The following is a 21,396-nucleotide window of genomic DNA, read 5'->3' as shown; positions in this document are numbered from 1 at the left end:
TCTGTAGCTGGACTGGGCCACTGTACAGGGACAATGCAGCAGCAACAGACATTCATATGTGCTGCTTTGTCAAAGGCACATGTGAGAGATAACAAACAAATAACATGGACATAGCTTTTAAAGTAGCTACATTATTAGCATTTGCTTGATTGTTGATCTTTACCAAACCTTGCGACATATTTTAATTTGCAGTGGTTTAAGTGGAATCAGAAAAGACCGTACAGGGAACGAGATATTTATATTTGAAAATGACACAAATGAATAACAAGCGTAGCTAGATTCTAGCTACTAAACATAAAATAGTAATAGTATTTCCTGCTCCAGTTAGCTAGTTCTGCCTTGTTTCGAAAATGATTTAGCCACAGGCACTAGTCAAGCTCGAACTGGTTTTTAAAAATTCATCCTGCATTTCATCCTGCAAAGCGCTCGAGCGCGAAGTAGTTAGAGATACTTATATTTTTTACCTCAATTACTTACTTTTATGAAAATTCCCTGCTGTCAAAAATATTTTTGAGATGTGAAAATAATGCACCTCTTGACAGTCCTCGGGGTGTGATGGAATATTCCTTTTGGCGAGCTCTCTTCCGGCTCTCCCAATATCCCACTTCCTGCTTGGGGAGTGACGCAGTTCTCATAGAGCTAGACAGAGGACTCAACTTTGCCGAAAATTTTGGCACCAAATGCAATACATTTTTACTTGAAATCCAATATTTTATAAAATCTCTAGAATTTGTCAATAACAACAACAAAAAACACTGCATTCTTACAACTCTGTTTATAGCTTTGTAAAACTGAAACACCTGGCCTTTATTTTATTTTGAGGTACTTTAACTCTAGAAATTAATTCTTGTGATTTTTATTTTTTAACTTTAATGTTATTTTACGTTTCTTCAGAGAAAATATACACGTAGTGATGTCCTGTGTTTTTGTGTTATTATATTGTAATTTGAAATGTTATAATATATATATATATATATAATATATATATATATATATATATATATATATATATATACACACACTTCTACTCTTATTTTGCAGAGTTCAAAACAACTGGGAGCTCGGAACTCAGAAATCTCAGACTTCAGTGCGTTCAAAACAACTGGGAACTCAGTAAAAACGATCTCTGTCTGGGAAAAATGTATTTGACAGTCATCCAGCTCAGAGTTTCAAATCGGAAACTCAGGCCTCTTTCTAGAGCTCTGACCTGAAGATCACTGACATCATGATTTTACCTCTTTCTCAGAGTTCACCGTTGTTTTGAACACGGCATTAATATCTATGCCATTATAGCAGCATGGGCAGTGTCATTGAGGCAATCTCCATTTTTTCAATCATAAGTGTTCAATCATAAATATATATATATATATTATATCAATCCAAAACCATCCCACTCCTTCAGTCACAGTTCAAATCACATCCATAGACAGACTCAGGGGCCTGTGAGGACAGAGCATTCATCGAAAGGATTCCTTGTTATAACTCTGCTGTAAAATCCCTGAAGCCTCTTTCACATTAACCATAAGCACTCAGCAGGGAAGGGAAAACACTCCTTCGAGGGAGATGGTGGAAGGGGGAGAGACCCGACCAACTTGGCTTGTTGAGTTAGTAGGGAGGAGTATGGAGACGGTCAACGTCAAAGGTAGAGGGGGGAGCCGGAAATGGCGGTGAGTAGTGGGGATGAAATGGAGTAAATGGATGAAAAATTTGGTGAAGCAACAGCTGTGCTGGAATGTGAACAATATGGGTGTCAGTTCTGATGGTATGGAGCGGGAGGATGAGGGTCAAGGACTGGAATGGTCAGTAGTGGAAAGACATAGGAAGAAGAGAGATCATGATACAGAAAGCAGTGGAGCTTCTAGTGAAGAAAGCAGAAAGCAGAAAGAGGGCCAAGGTAGGAAGCAAGAGTAATAATGTGTTGGAGTGGAAAGTGGTGATGGTGTTTGATGAGACAACAGGGCCTCATTTACACCCTATCCAACTAACTAAGGCTGTAGAGAAAGAGGTAGGTGGAGTCAAATTATTTTGGTTAATTGGAAATGGTTCATTGGAAATGGTAGGTTGTTAATATTTTGTGGTAGCCAGGCTCAGCAAGAAAATATTCTGAAAATGGAAAAGCTTAATGGGAGGAAGTGTCACGACTTCCACCAAAGTTGTTTCCTCTCCTTGTTCAGGTGGCGTTCGGCGATCGGTGTCACCGGTCTTCTAGCCATCGTCGATCCACTTTTCATTTCCATTTGTTTTGTCTTGTTTTTCTACACACCTGGTTTCCATTTCCCTCATTATTTGTTGTGTAATTTAACCCTCTGTTCCCCCCCATGTCTTTGTGTGGAATTGTTTGTTGTATGTGCTTGTGCACTGGTGCGCGTCTGGTTTTCTGTACCCATATTCTGTTGTATTTTTATGCCGTTGGTTTTTGGATTAAACTGCTCCGGCTACTACCTAGTTCTGCTCTCCTGCATCTGACTTCCCTGCCACCAGTTACGCACCACTTTACAGGAAAATTAAAAGCCATGTCTCTAGTGCTTATGATAGATTGAGGGAGTCATCACTGGGGTCCCTATACCTATGTCCATGGATGATATTAAAGAAAATGTGAAGGGGGGAAGAAGGATTGAGGCCAAAAGATTGATCGGTAGGAAAGAGGGTCAAAGAAGTGAAAGCCTATCAATGCTACTTAGATCTGAGAAAGTTTTGCCTGGAAAAGTACAGATAGGATTCCTTAGTTTCAATATCAGAGACAGGGACATGTAGCTGTTCAATGGAAAGGAAGGAAACGATGTGCCAAGTGTGGAGGGGGACATGATAACCCTGAATGTGGGAGCAATTTGAAGGTTAAGTGTTGTAAATGTGTGTGTGTTGGGGGGAGGGGGGTCAAAGTGCAGCATTTGGTGGATGCTAGGTGATGAGAGAGGGTTGAGAGAATCAGAGATATAGAATTAGGCATGAAGTATCGTATGCAGAGGCTGTAAGACAGATTGGTGGAACTACAGTGTGTAATGATGTGTGAAAGGTGTGAAAGGGCAGTGTGGAGTGCAATAGAGATTGCATCATCTGTGGATCTGTTGGGGCGGTATGCAAATTGAAATGGGTCTAGAGTTTCTGTGATAACAGTGTTGATGTGAGCTATGATGAGTCTTTCAAAGCACTTCATGGCTACAGATGTGAGTGCTACGGGTCGGTAGTCATTTAGGCAGGTTACCTTAGTGTTATTAGGCACAGGCACTATGGTGGTCTGCTTAAAACATGTTGCCATTACAGACTCGGACAGGGAGAGGTTAAAAATGTCAGTGAAGACACTTGCCAGTTGGTCAGCGCATGCTCGCAGTACACATCCTGGTAATCCGTCTGGCCCTCCGGCCTTGTAAACGTTGACCTGTTTAAAGGTCTTACTCATATCGGCTGCGGAGAGTATGATCACGCAGTCTTCCGGAACAGCTGGCGCTCTCATGCATGTTTCAGTGTTATTTGCTTCGAAGCCAGCATAGAAGTAGTTCAGCTCATCTAGTAGGCTTGTTTCCCTGGGCAGCTCTCTGCTGTGCTTCCCTTTGTAGCCTGTAATGATTTGCAAGCCCTGCCACATCCGACCAGCATCAGAGCCGGTGTAGTACGATTCAATCATAGTCCTGTATTGACGCTTTGCCTGTTTGATGGGTCGTCAGAGGGATTTCTTATAAGCTTCCGAGTTAGAGTCCCGCTCCTTGAAAACAGCAGCTCTACCCTTTAGCTCAGTGTGGATGTTGCCTGTAATCCAATGCTTCTGGTTGGGGTATGTATGTACAGTCACTGTGGGGACGACGTCATCGATGCACTTATTGATGAACCCAGTTGCTAATGTGGTGTACTCCTCAATGGCATCAGAAGAATCCCGGAACATATTATTCCAGTCTGTGCTAGCAAAACAGTCCTGTAGCTTAGCATCTGCTTCATCTGACCACTTTACATGAGAGCGTTTGTAACCAAGCATTTTCAGTGTCGAATTGCGAAAGGTATAGTCATGTATCAAGTCTATGCCAACGGATGCAATATGTTGGTGAAGGAGGTGATGATCTACAGTGTTGCAATTGGGGTGGAAATCATGTTGCCGAATTCCCGGAGTGTCCTGCTAGGGTGGAGGAGTTTGAAGTAGCACAAATCCGGGCTATACAGCAGGTCACCTACACGGAGGCACAGGAAATTGTTGAATGAGGGATTGGAGCTGAGGAAGATATTGCAGTGGATGCCCAGAAGCCAATTGAGATTCAGAATGTCATTAATCAGTGAAAGGATACAGATACATTGATAGTGAAAGTGGATGTTGTGGAGTTTATTGCGCAAGCGATTAATTGTACTGTCCAAACGAGCAAAAGTCCAAGAAGCTGGACATAATTGTATCTGCAGCTGCAAGGTTTTGAGGTATTCAGGAATTAACAGCTGAAACATTGCAGGGAATACTGACTAAAGGATCCCCTCCCAGACCCCTGAGCCTGTCTAGGGGTATGATTTGGATTGGATTATGACTGAAGGTGTGGGGATGTTTTTTTAAACATTTATTTATATATTTGTATTTATTTGTATGAGAAGAAGAAGAGATCATGCAAAAGGTACAAACTTTTTTTGTTTGGGTCACTTTAGAAGATGACTGTAGAAAGAACATTGAAACCTGAGAGACAGATACAGTACATAAAGGAGAAAATGTGGGACAGCAGCCAGCCACCGTCTCTGGCGTTTTTCCCCAATCATGTCATTCCTTAGAAAACAATCACAGACAGAAACAGCCAGGTGCAGGGAGAGGACAGGATAGGAACACGGAGAGGAAGAGAACACCCAGCTAGAACAGTATAGGTGAACACTTGAGGTCGCTATCCGGGAAGAGCCTATGTCCTCAGAGTAAACCCCTATGCTGACCCTGAGCACCACTCAAGCTACCAGACATCAGACCCCAATCACCTCTCAAGCTACTCAACCCACTAGACCCCATACCCGGAAACCCCAACCTGCTAGACCCCTTTCCATAACCTGTCCGTTCCACCACCAGCACCACCTGCACTTACTGCAGTTGATGAAGATGAGCTTTTTGCACAAAGCATCATACCTTCGCTAAAACGACTGTCATTCCAAAAGAAGGCCATTGCCAAACGCCGAATTCACCAGCTGCTCTATGATGCAGCATTTACTTGTAAGTAGCTCGGTTTTTGATAAGGTTGTTGATTGTGGCCTGTGGAATGTTGTCCCAATCTTCTTCAGTGGCTGTGCGAAGTTGCTGGATATTGGCGGGAACTGGAGCACACTGTTGTACACATCAAACCAGATCATCCCAAACAAGCTCAATGAGTGACATATCTGGTGGGTATGTAGGCCATTGAAGAACTGGGACATTTTCAGCTTCCAGGAATTGTGTACAGACCCTTGCGACATGTTACGACGCCGAAATGCAGTCAGGTGAAGACCCTGGTGAGGATGACGAGCACACAGATGAGCTTCACTGAGACGGTTTCTGACAGTTTGTGCAGAAATTCTTCGGTTGTGCAAATCCACAGTTTCATCAGCTGTCTGGGTGACTGATCTCAGACAATCCCGTAGGTGACGAAGCCGGATTTAGAGGTACTGGCCTGGTGTGGTTACACGTGGTCTGCGGTTGTGAGGCCAGTTGAATGTACTGCCAAATTCTCTAAAACGACATTGGAAGCGGCTTATGTTAGAGAAATTAACATTCAATTCTCTGGCAACAGCTCTGGTGGACATTCCTGCAGCCAGCATGCCAATTGCACGCTCCCCTCAAAACTTGAGACGTCTGTGGCATTGTGTTGTGTGACAAAACTGTGCATTTTAGAGAAAGGAGAAATGCTGATGAACAAAATCTGAGAGAAATAAGCTTTTTGTGCGTATGGAACAATTCTGGGATTTCAGCTCATGAAACATGGGACCAACACTTTACATGCGTTTATAATTTTGTTCAGTATACTTTACTCACATATAAAGGTTGGATGGAAACCTGCTTACATTTATATATTGACACATACTAATAATATTATGCTCAACTTTCCTTAATGACTCAAAGTTAAAATCGTGTGTATATACAGTGCATTCGGAAAGTATTCAGACCCCTTGAATTTTTCCACATTTTGTAATGTTACAGCCTTATTTTAAAATTGATCAAATTGTTTTTGCAAATGTAAAACTTAAATATCACATTTACATATGTTTTCAGACCCTTTACTCAGTACTTTGTTGAAGCAACTTTGGCATCGATTACAGCCTCGAGTATTCTTGGGTATGGCGCTAGAAGCTTGGCACACCTGTATTTGGGGAGTTTCTCCCATTCTTCTCTGCAGATCCTCTCAAGTTACGTCATGTTGGATTGGGAGCGTAGCTGTTCTGCCATTTTCAGGTCTCTCCAGAGATATTCGATCGGGTTAAAGTTCAGGCTCTGGCTGGGCCACTCAAGGACATGCAGAGACTTGTCCCAAAGTCACTCCTGCGTTGTCTTGGCTGTGTGCTTAGAGTTGTTGTCCTGTTGGAAGGTGAACCTTCGCCCCAGTCTGAGGTTTTCATCAAGGATCTCTTTGTACTTTGCTCCATTCATCTTTCCCAGTCCTTGCCACTGAAAAACATCCTCACAGCATGATGCTGCCACCACCATGCTTCACCATAAGGATGTTTCCAGGTTTCCCCCTGACATGGCACTTGGAATTCTGGCTAAAGAGTACAATCTTGGTTTCATCAGACCAGAGAGTCTTGTTTCTCATGGTCTGAGTCCTTTAGGTGCCTTTTGGCAATCTCCAAGTGGGCTGGTATGTGCTTTTTACTGAGGAGTGGCTTCCGTCTGGCCACTCTACCATAAAAGCATGATTGGTGGAGTGCTGCAGAGATGGTTTTGGTTGTTGAACTCAGTGGGTTTTGTCTGGCTAATAACCTACACAAATGGGTTGCAATATTCAAGATAAATTAAATTCAATCAAATCCAAATTGAGACTCCCCTGGTGTCATGAAGTCCTCTTTTTTTGTGTGCAAATGTTTTCACAACGGCCTGTAGGTCCAGGTTGCGGGCCCGACTATTTTCTATACTGAGTATTGCCAACCGATAGTGTTTCCTGAGACATTGTGCATTATATGTCCATTGTGGTAGACAACATTTTTACTTACTCTTGAAAGATGCATGACAATATATACCCGAGATAAGGGACTGTTGATATTGCAACCATAGAACTCAAACGCCAGTTCACCAGTATGAAAGAAATCACTAACAGCTTTTTTGTTTGTTTACGTCCTCAATAACTATTTTCTGCTAAAGATGATAATCTGTTTGTATCTGCTAATTTATTGCCTGTCCAGTATCCAGATGACCTGCTCCCAGAGTTTCCTATACAGTTAGTCTCTTTCCGTTACGTGTTGAGGCCTGCAGTTAAAGAGAATGAGCTTGCAACGAGAGGCTAAAGATGTTACAGAACTGCTGTATTTGAATCACAACTCCCTTCTGATGGTACCTTCTGTTTGTACCATCCCTGTAACTGTTGCTTCTGCGAAGAGATAGTTTTCTAAACTAAAACTAATAAAGAACTACCTAAGAAGCATTAGGCTCTTGGTATGATATGCACTTTTGAACACCTGAGTAAGCTCCACTCATTGCACTTGCGCAGTCGTAGCCTCGACCACAGCATTTGTTCACTGATATCCCCTCATACTTTCAATCAGTTTATTTGTTATTTTTCTCTTTTCAGTCACATTCCTGAAGCCCAAGACACAAACACTTAGCTTCCTAGTACATATGTAAATAAAAAAAGGTTGATTAATTACTTTTTAGAGAGTTACTGTCAAAATGATGTATTGAATAAGAAAAATAGACATCGATGACAGGCGCACAGGCCCGCAAAACTAATGGGCCCCGTAGAATAAATTCAACCACAAGTTATTTTTAATCACAAAACCGGATAGAAACCTCTGTCCACAAAAGCATATTGCATGTAACAAACAGTTACGTGACCTACAGCATTGTCAAGCCAGTTGATGCTTCCAACATTTTCGGACTACGAAACAACTATTTATTTAAAACCATGGAGAGTCACAAAGAAAACAGGAGCTGCCTCTACTATTCCAGCACCATTTCAACTTCAACATTTCAACACGATCAAATCACCCATGCTTAGGCTAATACAATGACAACTTAAAGATACCAAAAACAATAGAGTCCAACATAAGATAAATATGATGTGGCTGTCCATGGTACTGATTTCTGTGTGTGTGTGTGTGTGTGTGTGTGTGTGTGTGTGTGTGTGTGTGTGTGTGTGTGTGTGTGTGTGTGCGCGCAAGTAGAAAAAACTTGTTGGCTCACCCTACTTGTAAAGGAATGCCAATGCCATCCTCCTCTCTTTCATGTTGCCGAAAAGGACTAGGACTCTGTCATGCAGTAAGTACACACTTTTAGTTTTTGTTGTCTAGGCTACCTGGCTAAAATGCTTGCTATTCTAACTTCCTTTCATGGGCACCGGTGTGCCAGTTAGTTAACATTAGCCCACTACATCTAGCTATATATTGAACCTCCATCCTCTCAGTTCAGGGGCACAATTAATGAATTTATGGTTGGATCAGAATCGCCGTTATGATCATTGGCCAGTAAGGAGAATTATGTAATACCACAACACAGCAAGATGCAACAATTCAAGTTTTCCTGTCAATTATGTTATGCTTTTGATATGAAGTGATTGGTGTGAAGCCAAATCCAAATTGGCTTCCATTTACACTTTTTTTTGGTGTGCCAGGACCATTCACAGTTGAGCTCATTCAGTTTAGATCAATGCTGATTGGCAATTATTTTATACTTGCTATTGAAGGATGTGTATGTCATAACTTTTAGTCCAGACAGCAGCAGATACATGGGCTACACATACTGAGACAGAGGGACTCTGTTTCGCTCACTCAGATGCTTTTTGTAGTGAGATATATTCAGTTCTTGCGAAATGAAGGAAAACTGTAAAACACAGAGACATTTTATACGTTTGGTTTTTTTTCTTGGTCAATTTTATGGGAAAGCCAGACTTCCCTTGGCATCCAGGAATACAAGTCACTGCATATCTGTCAACCAAAAAGTGGTTGTAATTCATTATTCCTCCCAGGGAAGGCCTGCCCACTCCAAGACCTCTCGATCATGGTTGACAATGCCACGGTGTCCTCTTCCCAGAGTGCAAAGAACCTTCCTTTGTGTACAGAATAAATCAGCTTTTTGTAACCTAATTGTTGAATAATCTCAACAATTCTCAAAAATATGTTATTTTATTGCCTTTAGGGCAAGGGTAGACAACCCTGTACCTGGAGTGCCGCAGGTACTGCATGATGTTTTTCTAACTAGGCACCACAATTGACCAATTGAGCTAATTCAACACACCTGGTCTTCCAGGTTGGTTAAATAAAAAATGTGTCTACACCACAAGACCATGGTTGCCTACCCCATGCTCTAGGGCAAATCAGACTGCTGATTGAGGACCTAATGTATTTACTGAAGAATGTGTTTGTTTTTTATGATTGTGTTTGTGTATTCCTTATTTTGTGTTTCACAATTGTATTTGATGTGTGTATCTTTGTAATCACAGGGCTCATTTGTCATATAAAAGGTTAAGTAAATTGTTACAACTTCCTTGAAACCTCTAAAAGAGTTCATGAATCCATTCAGTCATGAATCAAATCAAATTTTCAAATTGTATTTGTCACATACACATGGTTAGCAGATGTTAATGCGAGTGTAGCGAAATGCTTGTGCTTCTAGTTCCGACAATGCAGTGATAACCAACAAGTAATCTAACTAACAATTCCAAAACTACTGTCTTATACACAGTGTAAGGGGATAAGGAATATGTACATAAGGATATATGAATGAGTGATGGTACAGAGCAGCATACAGTAGATGGTATCGAGTACAGTATATACATATGAGATGAGTATGTAGACAAAGTAAACAAAGTGGCATAGTTAAAGTGGCTAGTGACATAAGGATGCAGTCGATGATCTAGAGTACAGTATATTCGTATGCATATGAGATGAATAATGTAGGGTAAGTAACATTATATAAGGTAGCATTGTTTAAAGTGGCTAGTGATATATTTACATCATTTCCCATCAATTCCCATTATTAAAGTGGCTGGAGTTGGGTCAGTGTCAATGACAGTGTGTTGGCAGCAGCCACTCAATGTTAGTGGTGGCTGTTTAACAGTCTGATGGCCTTGAGATAGAAGCTGTTTTTCAGTCTCTCGGTCCCAGCTTTGATGCACCTGTACTGACCTCGCCTTCTGGATGATAGCGGGGTGAACAGGCAGTGGTTTGGGTGGTTGATGTCCTTGATGATCTTTATGGCCTTCCTGTAACATTGGGTGGTGTAGGTGTCCTGGAGGGCAGGTAGTTTGCCCCGGTGATGCGTTGTGCAGACCTCACTACCCTCTGGAGAGCCTTACGGTTGAGGCGGAGCAGTTGCCGTACCAGGCGGTGATACAGCCCGCCAGGATGCTCTCGATTGTGCATCTGTAGAAGTTTGTGAGTGCTTTTGGTGACAAGCCGAATTTCTTCAGCCTCCTGAGGTTGAAGAGGCGCTGCTGCGCCTTCTTCACGACGCTGTCAGTGTGAGTGGACCAATTCAGTTTGTCTGTGATGTGTATGCCGAGGAACTTAAAACTTGCTACCCTCTCCACTACTGATCCATCGATGTGGATAGGGGGTGTTCCCTCTGCTGTTTCCTGAAGTCCACAATCATCTCCTTAGTTTTGTTGACGTTGAGTGTGAGGTTATTTTCCTGACACCACACTCCGAGGGCCCTCACCTCCTCCCTGTAGGCCGTCTCGTCGTTGTTGGTAATCAAACCTACCACTGTTGTGTCGTCCGCAAACTTGATGATTGAGTTGGAGCGTGCGTGGCCACGCAGTCGTGGGTGAACAGGGAGTACAGGAGAGGGCTCAGAACGCACCCTTGTGGGGCCCCGTGTTGAGGATCAGCGGGGAGGAGATGTTGTTGCCTACCCTCACCACCTGGGGGCGGCCCGTCAGGAAGTCCAGTACCCAGTTGCACAGGGCGGGGTCGAGACCCAGGATCTCGAGCTTGATGACGAGCTTGGAGGGTACTATGGTGTTGAATGCCGAGCTGTAGTCGATGAACAGCATTCTCACATAGGTATTCCTCTTGTCCAGGTGGGTTAGGGCAGTGTGCAGTGTGGTTGAGATTGCATCGTCTGTGGACCTATTTGGGCGGTAAGCAAATTGGAGTGGGTCTAGGGTGTCAGGTAGGGTGGAGGTGATATGGTCCTTGACTAGTCTCTCAAAGCACTTCATGATGACGGAAGTGAGTGCTACGGGCGGTAGTCGTTTAGCTCAGTTACCTTAGCTTTCTTGGGAACAGGAACAATGGTGGCCCTCTTGAAGCATGTGGGAACAGCAGACTGGTATAGGGATTGATTGAATATGTCCGTAAACACACCGGCCAGCTGGTCTGCGCATGCTCTGAGGGCGCGGCTGGGGATGCCGTCTGGGCCTGCAGCCTTGCGAGGGTTAACACGTTTAAATGTCTTACTCACCTCGGCTGCAGTGAAGGAGAGACCGCATGTTTTCGTTGCAGGCCGTGTCAGTGGCACTGTATTGTCCTCAAAAGCGGGCAAAAAAGTTATTTAGTCTGCCTGGGAGCAAGACATCCTGGTCCGTGACTGGGCTGGGTTTCTTCTTGTAGTCCGTGATTGACTGTAGACCCTGCCACATGCCTCTTGTGTCTGAGCCATTGAATTGAGATTCCACTTTGTCTCTGTACTGACGCTTAGCTTGTTTAATAGCCTTGCGGAGGGAATAGCTGCATTGTTTATATTCGGACATGTTACCAGACACCTTGCCCTGATTGAAAGCAGTGGTTCGTGCTTTCAGTTTCACGCGAATGCTGCCATCAATCCACGGTTTCTGGTTTGGGAATGTTTTTATCGTTGCTATGGGAACGACATCTTCGACGCACGTTCTAATGAACTCGCACACCGAATCAGCGTATTCGTCAATATTTCCATCTGACGCAATACGAAACATGTCCCAGTCCACGTGATGGAAGCAGTCTTGGAGTGTGGAGTCAGCTTGGTCTGACCAGCGTTGGACAGACCTCAGCGTGGGAGCCTCTTGTTTTAGTTTCTGCCTGTAGGCAGGGATCAGCAAAATGGAGTCGTGGTCAGCTTTTCCGAAAGGGGGTGGGGCAGGGCCTTATATGCGTCGCGGAAGTTAGAGTAACAATGATCCAAGGTTTTACCACCCCTGGTTGCGCAATCGATATGCTGATAAAATTTAGGGAGTCTTGTTTTCAGATTAGCTTTGTTAAAATCCCCAGCTACAATGAATGCAGCCTCCGGATAAATGGTTTCCAGTTTGCAAAGAGTTAAATAAAGTTCGTTCAGAGCCATCGATGTGTCTGCTTGGGGGGGGGATATATACGGCTGTGATTATAATCGAGGAGAATTCTCTTGGAAGATAATGCGGTCTACATTTGATTGTGAGGAATTCTAAATCAGGTGAACAGAAGGAATGGAGGAAAACATACTGTAGTTAGACAAGCTAACTACTCTAACTTGATTGATAGCCTGAAATGGCTTCTTGGTAGCTCGGTGTGAGGTTGGGAGATTGGGAACCTATCTGTTTTTTTTTACTAGACAAATCAGGGGAGGGGGCATGTGCCCCTGTTCTCTGTACTGCCCCTGTTTCTCTGTACTCAACATTAAAGAGATGTATTTTTTTATCAGTGAGTCTGAGTCTGTAAAACATCAAACTGAAATGTACAAGTTGTGGACTCGAAGGCAGTTCCACTGCTTTTTTCCTCGAATCATGGACTGATTTAGACCTGGGACTCCAGGTGGGTCCAATTAATTATCAGGTAGATGGAAAACCAGCAGGCTCCGGACCTCGTAGGGTAAGATTTGAATACCCCTAGTCTAGAAGATGCTCAAATGTCACTAAGATATGGCAATGCTTAAATTAACAAACATATTCTATGGGGAGATACTACTGAGACACAGGGCTATCAACTCATGGATATGTCAGGATTTTACAAATGGGGTTCATAAATAGCAAGAAGAGGGATTTAAATAAGTAATTAAGTGCTAGTAAGTGTAAGTAAGGACTCTAAGTAAGGACTCTTGCTAACACTGCCTTATCAAACTATGTCAGGAGTAACCTGTGCATTGTTAGATATTGTGGACCACTTTGAAACATGGCATAAGGGTTGTTTATTCTGGGGGGTAGTAGAGAATCTGGTAGAGAATCTTCCGTTGTTTGGAGATAACGCCCCTTGAGTAATGTCGACTTGTTGAAAAATGCCGAGGACCTCATCCATAGCCGTCCTCAAATGAGCCAGCTGGTCATGGTGTTGACAAAGTAATTGTCCCTGTTCGCGGACCATCTGGGAGATGTCTTGGTTAACTGCTGTATCCATTTGTAGAGGTAGTATTCTGTAACATAGACACGTGGAGTCAGGAAGCAGGTGCAGTTAGTGAGTTTAACAATAACGAACATTGGAGCATGGCCAATTGACATCTATGACAGGATGACGTTTTCCTAAGATATCATGTTGGATAGAGAATGGGTCGGTGCTATAGGTGATTCTGCATGTCTTTTTCCCTCGACAGGCAGCCAGTCTTGGATGGGGGACTTGAAGAAGTGCATCTGTGTATATCACTGTGCCCACGATGACATTGCAAGCACAGTTAATTTTAGCAGATTAGACGACAATAACAGCAGCTGTAGATAATGTAATGAAAAGTGGGATCACAGATCTTGGCAGAACACCAAGAGGACATCAGGTGGATCCAGGTCTGGGGAAGGATACGGCAGGCTTCTCGGAGCATGGCAGAACTCCTAGATCCTAGAGAACAGAAGCAGAGTAAAAGAGAACAGGGGAGACAGAGACATAGAAGGATGCAGAAAGAAAACACACAGGTTACAAGTAGATCAGGGGCGCATTCAGCAGGACACAACGTTTTTGAAAGTTCAGATATAAATATGTTATTGCCCTCTGATAGACCAGGTAGAATTGTCACCATGTTGCTTACACTTATCCAACCCGCTCAGGTCTACACAAATGCACAGGGAGTAAAAGCTAGGGGTTGATTTGGGATTCAGGGATTGGCCCTTTCTCAATTTGTTTATTTAAAAGCATGGATTTTTCTCCATCCTCCACTGATTCAGAATATATCAATTTAGCAGGTTAAAGCTTTGTTTATGAGCTATTGAAACTTGATATCTGAAATCGTATTTATTTATTTTATTCATTCAACAAAAAGGCCATCCTTAACACCCTCCCTGCTTCTTCCCACTAAACCCTGGCGTGTGACCTCTTAACCAGACTTCGCCTATAGACATGTAAGGAGTGTGGGTCAGTGCCTCAGTGACCATACGAAAGACCAAAAAGCCAGCCATATTGTAAACAAATGCAATATGTCAGATGTACAGTGGGGCAAAAAAGTATTTAGTCAGCCACCAATTGTGCAAGTTCTCCCACTTAAAAAGATGAGAGAGGCCTGTAATTTTCATCATAGGTACACTTCAACTATGACAGACAAAATGAAAAAAAATCCAGAAAATCACATTGCAGGATTTTTAATGAATTTATTTGCAAATTATGGTGGAAAATAAGTATTTGGTCAATAACAAAAGTTTATCTCAATACTTTGTTATATACCCTTTGTTGGCAATGACAGAGGTCAAACATTTTCTGTAAGTCTTCACAAGGTTTTCACACACTGTTGCTGGTATTTTGGCCCATTCCTCCATGCAGATCTCCTCTAGAGCAGTGATGTGTTGGGGCTGTTGCTGGGCAACACGGACTTTCAACTCCCTCCAAAGATTTTCTATGGGGTTGAGATCTGGAGACTGGCTAGGCCACTCCAGGACCGTGAAGTGCTTCATAACAATGCTTCATCCAGCCATAACAAGTGATGTTCTGGCTGGACAGTGCTGTCCTGTAGGAGGCTCAAATCAAATCAAATCAAATTGTATTTGTCAAATACACATGGTTAGCAGATGTTAATGCGAGTGTAGCGAAATGCTTGTGCTTCTAGTTCTGACAATGCAGTAATAACCAACGAGTAATCTAGCTAACAATTCCAAAACTAATACATTATACACACAAGTGTAAAGGGATAAAGAATATGTACATACAGATATATGAATGAGTGATGGTACAGAGCGGCATAGGCAAGATACAGTAGATGGTATCGAGTACAGTATATACATATGAGATGAGTATGTAAACAAAGTGGCATAGTTTAAAGTGGCTAGTGATACATGTATTACATAAAGATGCAGTAGATGATATAGAGTACAGTATATACGTATACATATGCGATAAATAATGTAGGGTATGTAAACATTATATTAAGTAGCATTGTTTAAAGTGGATAGTGATATATTTTACATCAATTCCCATTGTTAAAGTGTCTGGAGTTGAGTCAGTGTGTTGGCAGCAGCCACTCAATGTTAGTGGCGGCTGTTTAACAGTCTGATGGCCTTGAGATAGAAGCTGTTTTTCAGTCTCTCGGTCCCAGCTTTGATGCACCTGTACTGACTTCGCCTTCTGGATGATAGCGGGGTGAACAAGGCAGTGGCTCGGGTAGTTGTTGTCCTTGATGAACTTTATGGCCTTCCTGTGACATCGGGTGGTGTAGGTGTCCTGGAGGGCAGGTAGTTTGCCCCCGGTGATGCGTTGTGCAGACCTCACTACCCTCTGGAGAGCCTTACGGTTGTGGGCGAAGCAGTTGCCGTACCAGGCGGTGATACAGCCCGACAGGATGCTCTCGATTGTGCATCTGTAGAAGTTTGTGAGTGCTTTTGGTGACAAGCCGAATTTCTTCAGCCTTCTTCACGATGCTGTCTGTGTGGGTGGACCAATTCAGTTTGTCTGTGATGTGTACGCAGTGGAACTTAAAACTTACTACCCTCTCCACTACTGTTCCATCGATGTGGATAGGGGGGTGTTCCCTCTGCTGTTTCCTGAAGTCCACAATCATCTCCTTAGTTTTGTTGACGTTGAGTGTGAGGTTATTTTCCTGACACCACACTCCGAGGGCCCTCACCTCCTCCCTGTAGGCCGTCTCGTCGTTGTTGGTAATCAAGCCTACCACTGTTGTGTCGTCCGCAAACTTGATGATTGAGTTGGAGGCGTGCGTGGCCACGCAGTTGTGGGTGAACAGGGAGTACAGGAGAGGGCTCAGAACGCACCCTTGTGGGGCCCCAGTGTTGAGGATCAGCGGGGTGGAGATGTTGTTACCTACCCTCACCACCTGGGGGCGGCCCGTCAGGAAGTCCAGTACCCAGTTGCATAGGGCGGGGTCGAGACCCAGGCACCGCCTGGTCACGGCCGGTTATGACACAGCCTGGGATTGAACCCGGGTGTATAGTAATGCAGTGCCTTAGACCGCTGTGCCACCCAGGTGGCCCCCATTCTAAGTGATTTCAATTCCACACCAGATGCCCTGCTGCTCTGCTGAGCTGAGACACTGCTGTGGTCCGGGCCCCTCGGAAACCTCTTCTAGGCCTGGCAGGTCCGTTGTACTCATCACCATTGTCTCTGTGTTAGCTCTCCTCGTTAGTGGCTTCTCATGAATCGTCACCGTTTTTGTCCCTCAAACAAACTGTAGGGCCAACAATGTGCCTGTCTATGATATCGGGAACAGCTATGGCTGGGCATGTTTTCACCTCTGGTATAGTATAGAGAAAAGAACTGTGAAGGGGACCAGGAATGTCATGAAGACAATAAGTCAGACTATGCATTAAAGAAACCATATAAAGAATCAGCCACCACTTTGTAACAGAGTAAAGAAAGGAGCAGGTTCAGGCCAGGGGTTAATTTCAATACTCGTGTTTGAAAGAGACTGGAATGTTTTAGCCCTTATCATTGTAGTATATACATTTAGAGAAATAATCCAAATGCCAACACATTTAATCACAGGGTCTTAAGCAGCTTGTATATACTCTCAGGAGCAATATGGCCTAAGATCTATATTGTTTGTTCACATAATGGGTCGGTTTCCCAGACAGATTTGAATTGATTAGGGATCCCCATTAGCAGCTGTGAAGGCAGCAGCTACTCTTCCACAAGGTGTATTTTTACTTTTTTTAATGATCTGTTTCTACTGCTTGCATCAGTTACTTGATGTGGAATAGAGTTCCATGTGGTCATGGCTCTATGTAGTATTGTAAGCCTCCCATAGTCTGTTCTGGACTTGGGGATTGTGAAGAGACCTCTGGTGACATGTCTTGTGGGGTATGAATGGGTGCCCGAGCTGTGTGCTAGTAGTTTAAACAGACACCTCGGTACATTCAGCTTGTCAACAGTGCTTATAAAAACAAGTAGTGATGAAGTCAATCTGTCCTCCACTTTGAGCCATGAGAGATTGACATTCATATCGTTAATGTTAGCTCTCCGTGTACATTTAAGGGCCAGCGGTGCTGCCCTTTTCTGAGCCAATTGTATCCGTGCTGCCCTATTCTGAGCTAATTGCAATTTTCCTAAGTCTCTCTTTGTGGCACCTTAACACACGACTGAACAGTAGTCCAGATGTGGCAAAACTAGGAATTGTAGGACCTGCCTTGTTGATAGTATTGTTAAGAAGGCAGAAGATCGCTTTATTATGGACAGACTTCTCCCCACCTAAGCTACTGTTGTATCAACATGTTTTGACCATGACAGTTTACAATCCAGGGTTACTCAAAGCAGTTTAGTCACCTCAAACTTGGTCAATTTCCACATCATTCAGTTGAGGTTTAGGGTTTAGTGAATAAACGGTTTTCATTAAAACCGGCCCATAATCATCTTCCAAAAATATTGATGATGGCCTGTCAATGACATGTGAGATGTACAGGGGGGAAAGGGTTGAGGTCAAGTTTAGACATGAAATAAGAATTACATTCATCCGAAGAAAAACTACTCAGGCCATACATAATTTGGCAACTTTGTTTTAAGGAGTAGGGAACTGTCACAGATGCCATGTTGGCACCAAAAGTTGTGGGCTATACTCGACCTTGTCTCAGGATGGTAAATTGGTGTTTGAAGATATCCCTCTAGTGGTGTGGGGGCTGTGCTTTGGCAAAGTGGGTGGGGTTATATCCTTCCTGTTTGGCCCTGTCCGGGGGTATCATCGGATGGGGCCACAGTATCTCCTGACCCCTCCTGTCTCTGCCTCCAGTATTTATGCTGCAGTAGTTTGTGTCGAGGGGCTAGGGTCAGTTTGTTATTTCTGGAGTACTTCTCCTGTCTTATTTTTATTTTACCTTTATTTAACCAGGCAAGTCAGTTAAGAACAAATTCTTATTTTCAATGACAGCCTAGGAACAGTGGGTTAACTGCCTGTTCAGGGGAAGAACAACAGATTTGTACCTTGTCAGCTCGGGGGTTTGAACTCACAACCTTCTGGTTACTAGTCCAACGCTCTAACCACTAGGCTACCCTGCCGCCCGGTGTCCTGTGTGAATTTAAGTATGCTCTCTCTAATTATCTCTTCCTCTCTCTCTCTCTGAGGACCTGAGCCCTAGGACCATGCCTCAGGACTACTGTCCCTAGTCCACCTGGTCGTGCTGCTGCTCCAGCTTCAACTGTTCTGCCTGTGGCTATGGAATCCTGACCTGTTCACCGGACTTGCTACCTGTCCCAGACCTATTATTTGACCATGCTGGTAATTTATGAACATTTGAACATCTTGGCCATGTTCTGTTATAATCTCCACCCAGCACAGCCAGAAGAGGACTGGCCACCCCTCATAGCCTGGTTCCTCTCTAGGTTTCTTCCTAGGTTTTGGCCTTTCTAGGGAGTTTTTCCTAGCCAACGTGCTTCAACACCTGCATTGCTTGCTGTTTGGGGTTTTAGGCTGGGTTTCTGTACAGCACTTGGAGGTTTCAGCTGATGTACAAAGGGCTGTATAAATACATTTGATTTGAAAAGTTCAAAGACAGTTAAGAAGAAAGCAAGTGACAATGTTATGGTAATGGAATGTTTGCGGGTGAGTAGGCTTGGCATGGTGAAGCCCAGGCTCTCTGCTTCTGCAGTACAAGTCAACAGCCAAAAGATGGAGATGCAGTGTGGACATATCAGTAACCAATACTCCCACCTAGTGGCACAAATGGCACAGTAATAAGCCCAATACTTTTAATCAACTCATTGAAATTATGGCTAATGCTCCACTAGAAATTACACTATAGAGAAAAAATCCAATCAGTAGACATTGTAGTTGTAAGCACAGGCAGGCAGGTCTAATGTAACTACAGTTACACTGCCAGAAGAGGACTGGCCACCCCACATAGCCTGGTTCCTCTCTAGGTTTCTTCATAGGTTTTGGCCTTTCTAGGGAGTTTTTCCTAGCCACCGTGCTTCTACACCTGCATTGCTTGCTGTTTGGGGTTTTAGGCTGGGTTTCTGTACAGCACTTTGAGATATCAGCTGATGTACGAAGGGCTATATAAATACATTTGATTTGATATAGTACTTAACTTACAACTGTTTGTGGATTGTGTAGATAATTACACATTTAAAATTGTATATGCATGCGATCTGTAAACAAACTCAACCTCATTACCCAAGATTACCATTTTATCACGCAGTTATTCGCATTGTTTTATTACTCAGTCATCCCTCCGTTATTTAATTACTATTATCAAAATGTCACATCTGTTTGCAAACCCTTGAAATTATTCATCCCACAAACTGCTTCAATTGTAGGTAATGTAACAATGTGTAGCTACACTGCACAGGAGGCTGCTGAGGGGAGAACGGCTCATAATAATGGCTGGAATAGAGCAAATGGAATGGCATCAAACACATGAAAACCATGTGTTGGATACTATTCAACACCAGCCATTACAAGCCCGTTCTCCCCAATTAAGGTACCACCAGCCTCCTGTACTACACTATACCCACCTACGAAAAAAAATAAAATAAAAGGCCCTTTTCAGGACCCTGTCTTTCAAAGATAATTAGTAAAAATCCAAATAACTTCACAGATCTTCGTTGTAAAGGGTTTAAACACTGTTTCCCATGCTTGTTCAATGAACCATAAACAATTAATGAACATGCACCTGTGGAACGGTCATTAAGACACTAACAGCTTACAGACGGTAGGCTATTAAGGTCACAGTTATGAAAACTTAGGACACTAAAGAGGCCTTTCTACTGAAAAACACCAAAATAAACATTCCCAGGGTCCCTGCTCATCTCCGTGAACATGCCTTAGACATGCTGCAAGGAGGCATGAGGACTGAAGATGTGGCCAGGGCAATAAATTGCAATGTCCGTACTGTGAGACGCCTAAGACAGCGCTACAGGGAGACAGGACGGACAGCTGATCATCCTCGCAGTGGCAGACCACGTGTAACAACACCTGCACATGATCGGTACATCCGAACATCACACATGCGGGACAGGTACAGGATGGCAACAACAACTGCCCGAGTTACACAAGGAACGCACACTCCCTCCATCAGTGCTCAGACTGTCAGCAATAGGCAGAGAGGCTGGACTGAGGGCTTGTAGGCCTGTTGTAAGGCAGGTCCTCACCAGACATCACCGGCAACAACGTCACCTATGGGCACAAAACCACCGCCTTCTGGACCAGATAGGACTGGCAAAAAGTGCTCTTCACTGACGAGTCGTGGTTTTGTCTCACCAGGGGTGATGGTCGGATTCGCGTTTATTGTCGAAGAAATGAGCGTTACACTGAGGCCTGTACAATTTGGAGGTGGAAGGTCCGTCATGGTCTAGGGCGGTGTGTCACAGCATCATCGGACTGAGCTTGTTGTCATTGCAGGCAATCTCAACGCTGTACGTTACAGGGAAGACATCCTCCTCCTTCTGCAGGCTCATCCTGATATGACCCTCCATCATGACAATGCCACCAGCCATACTGCTTGTTCTGTGCGTGATTTCCTGCTAGACAGGAATGTCAGTGCTCTGCCATGGTCAGCGAAGAGCCCGCATCTCAATCCCATTGAGCACGTCTCGGACCTGTTGGATCGAAGGGTGAGGGCTAGGGCCATTCCCCCCAGAATTGTCCGGGAACTGCAGGTGCCTTAGTGGAAGAGTGGGGTAACATCTTACAGCAAAAACTGGCAAATCTGGTGCAGACCATGAGGAGGAGATGCACTGCAGTACTTAATGCATCTGGTGGCCACACATTTTGACCCTCCTTTATTCAGGAACATATTATTCCACTTCTGTTAGTTACATGTCTGTGGAACTTGTTCAGTTTGTCTCAGTTGTTGAATCTTATTTTCATACAAATATTTACACATTAAGTTCGCTGAAAATAAACGCAGTTGACCGTGAGAGGACGTTTCTTTTTTAGTTTACATCTAGCACATAGGTTTGGGGACACTGTGTTTACAGACAGCCCAATTAAAGTCAGACCATCCACAGTCATTTCAGGACACAAGT

The 21,396-nt window shown here is 43.7% G+C and overlaps 1 protein-coding gene across 6 annotated transcripts in view; it reads right to left on the bottom strand.

Moving 5' to 3' along the window:
- LOC115112032 (src substrate cortactin-like) overlaps positions 1 to 608 on the bottom strand; it is a 38,928-nt gene extending 38,320 nt beyond the window's left edge. For all 6 annotated transcript variants that reach the window (XR_010461548.1, XR_010461546.1, XR_010461550.1 and 3 more), the window contains exon 1: positions 478 to 608. The gene's annotated coding sequence lies outside the window, so the exon portion shown is untranslated. The remainder of the gene's footprint in view (positions 1 to 477) is intronic.
- Positions 609 to 21,396: the final 20,788 nt, after the last annotated feature.

This window comes from Oncorhynchus nerka, linkage group LG27, assembly GCF_034236695.1.
Source record: "Oncorhynchus nerka isolate Pitt River linkage group LG27, Oner_Uvic_2.0, whole genome shotgun sequence".
NCBI classification, from domain to species: Eukaryota; Metazoa; Chordata; class Actinopteri; order Salmoniformes; family Salmonidae; genus Oncorhynchus; species Oncorhynchus nerka.
The sequence above is the reverse complement of the archived record's forward strand: the minus strand, read 5'-3'. Positions and strand labels throughout refer to the sequence as shown.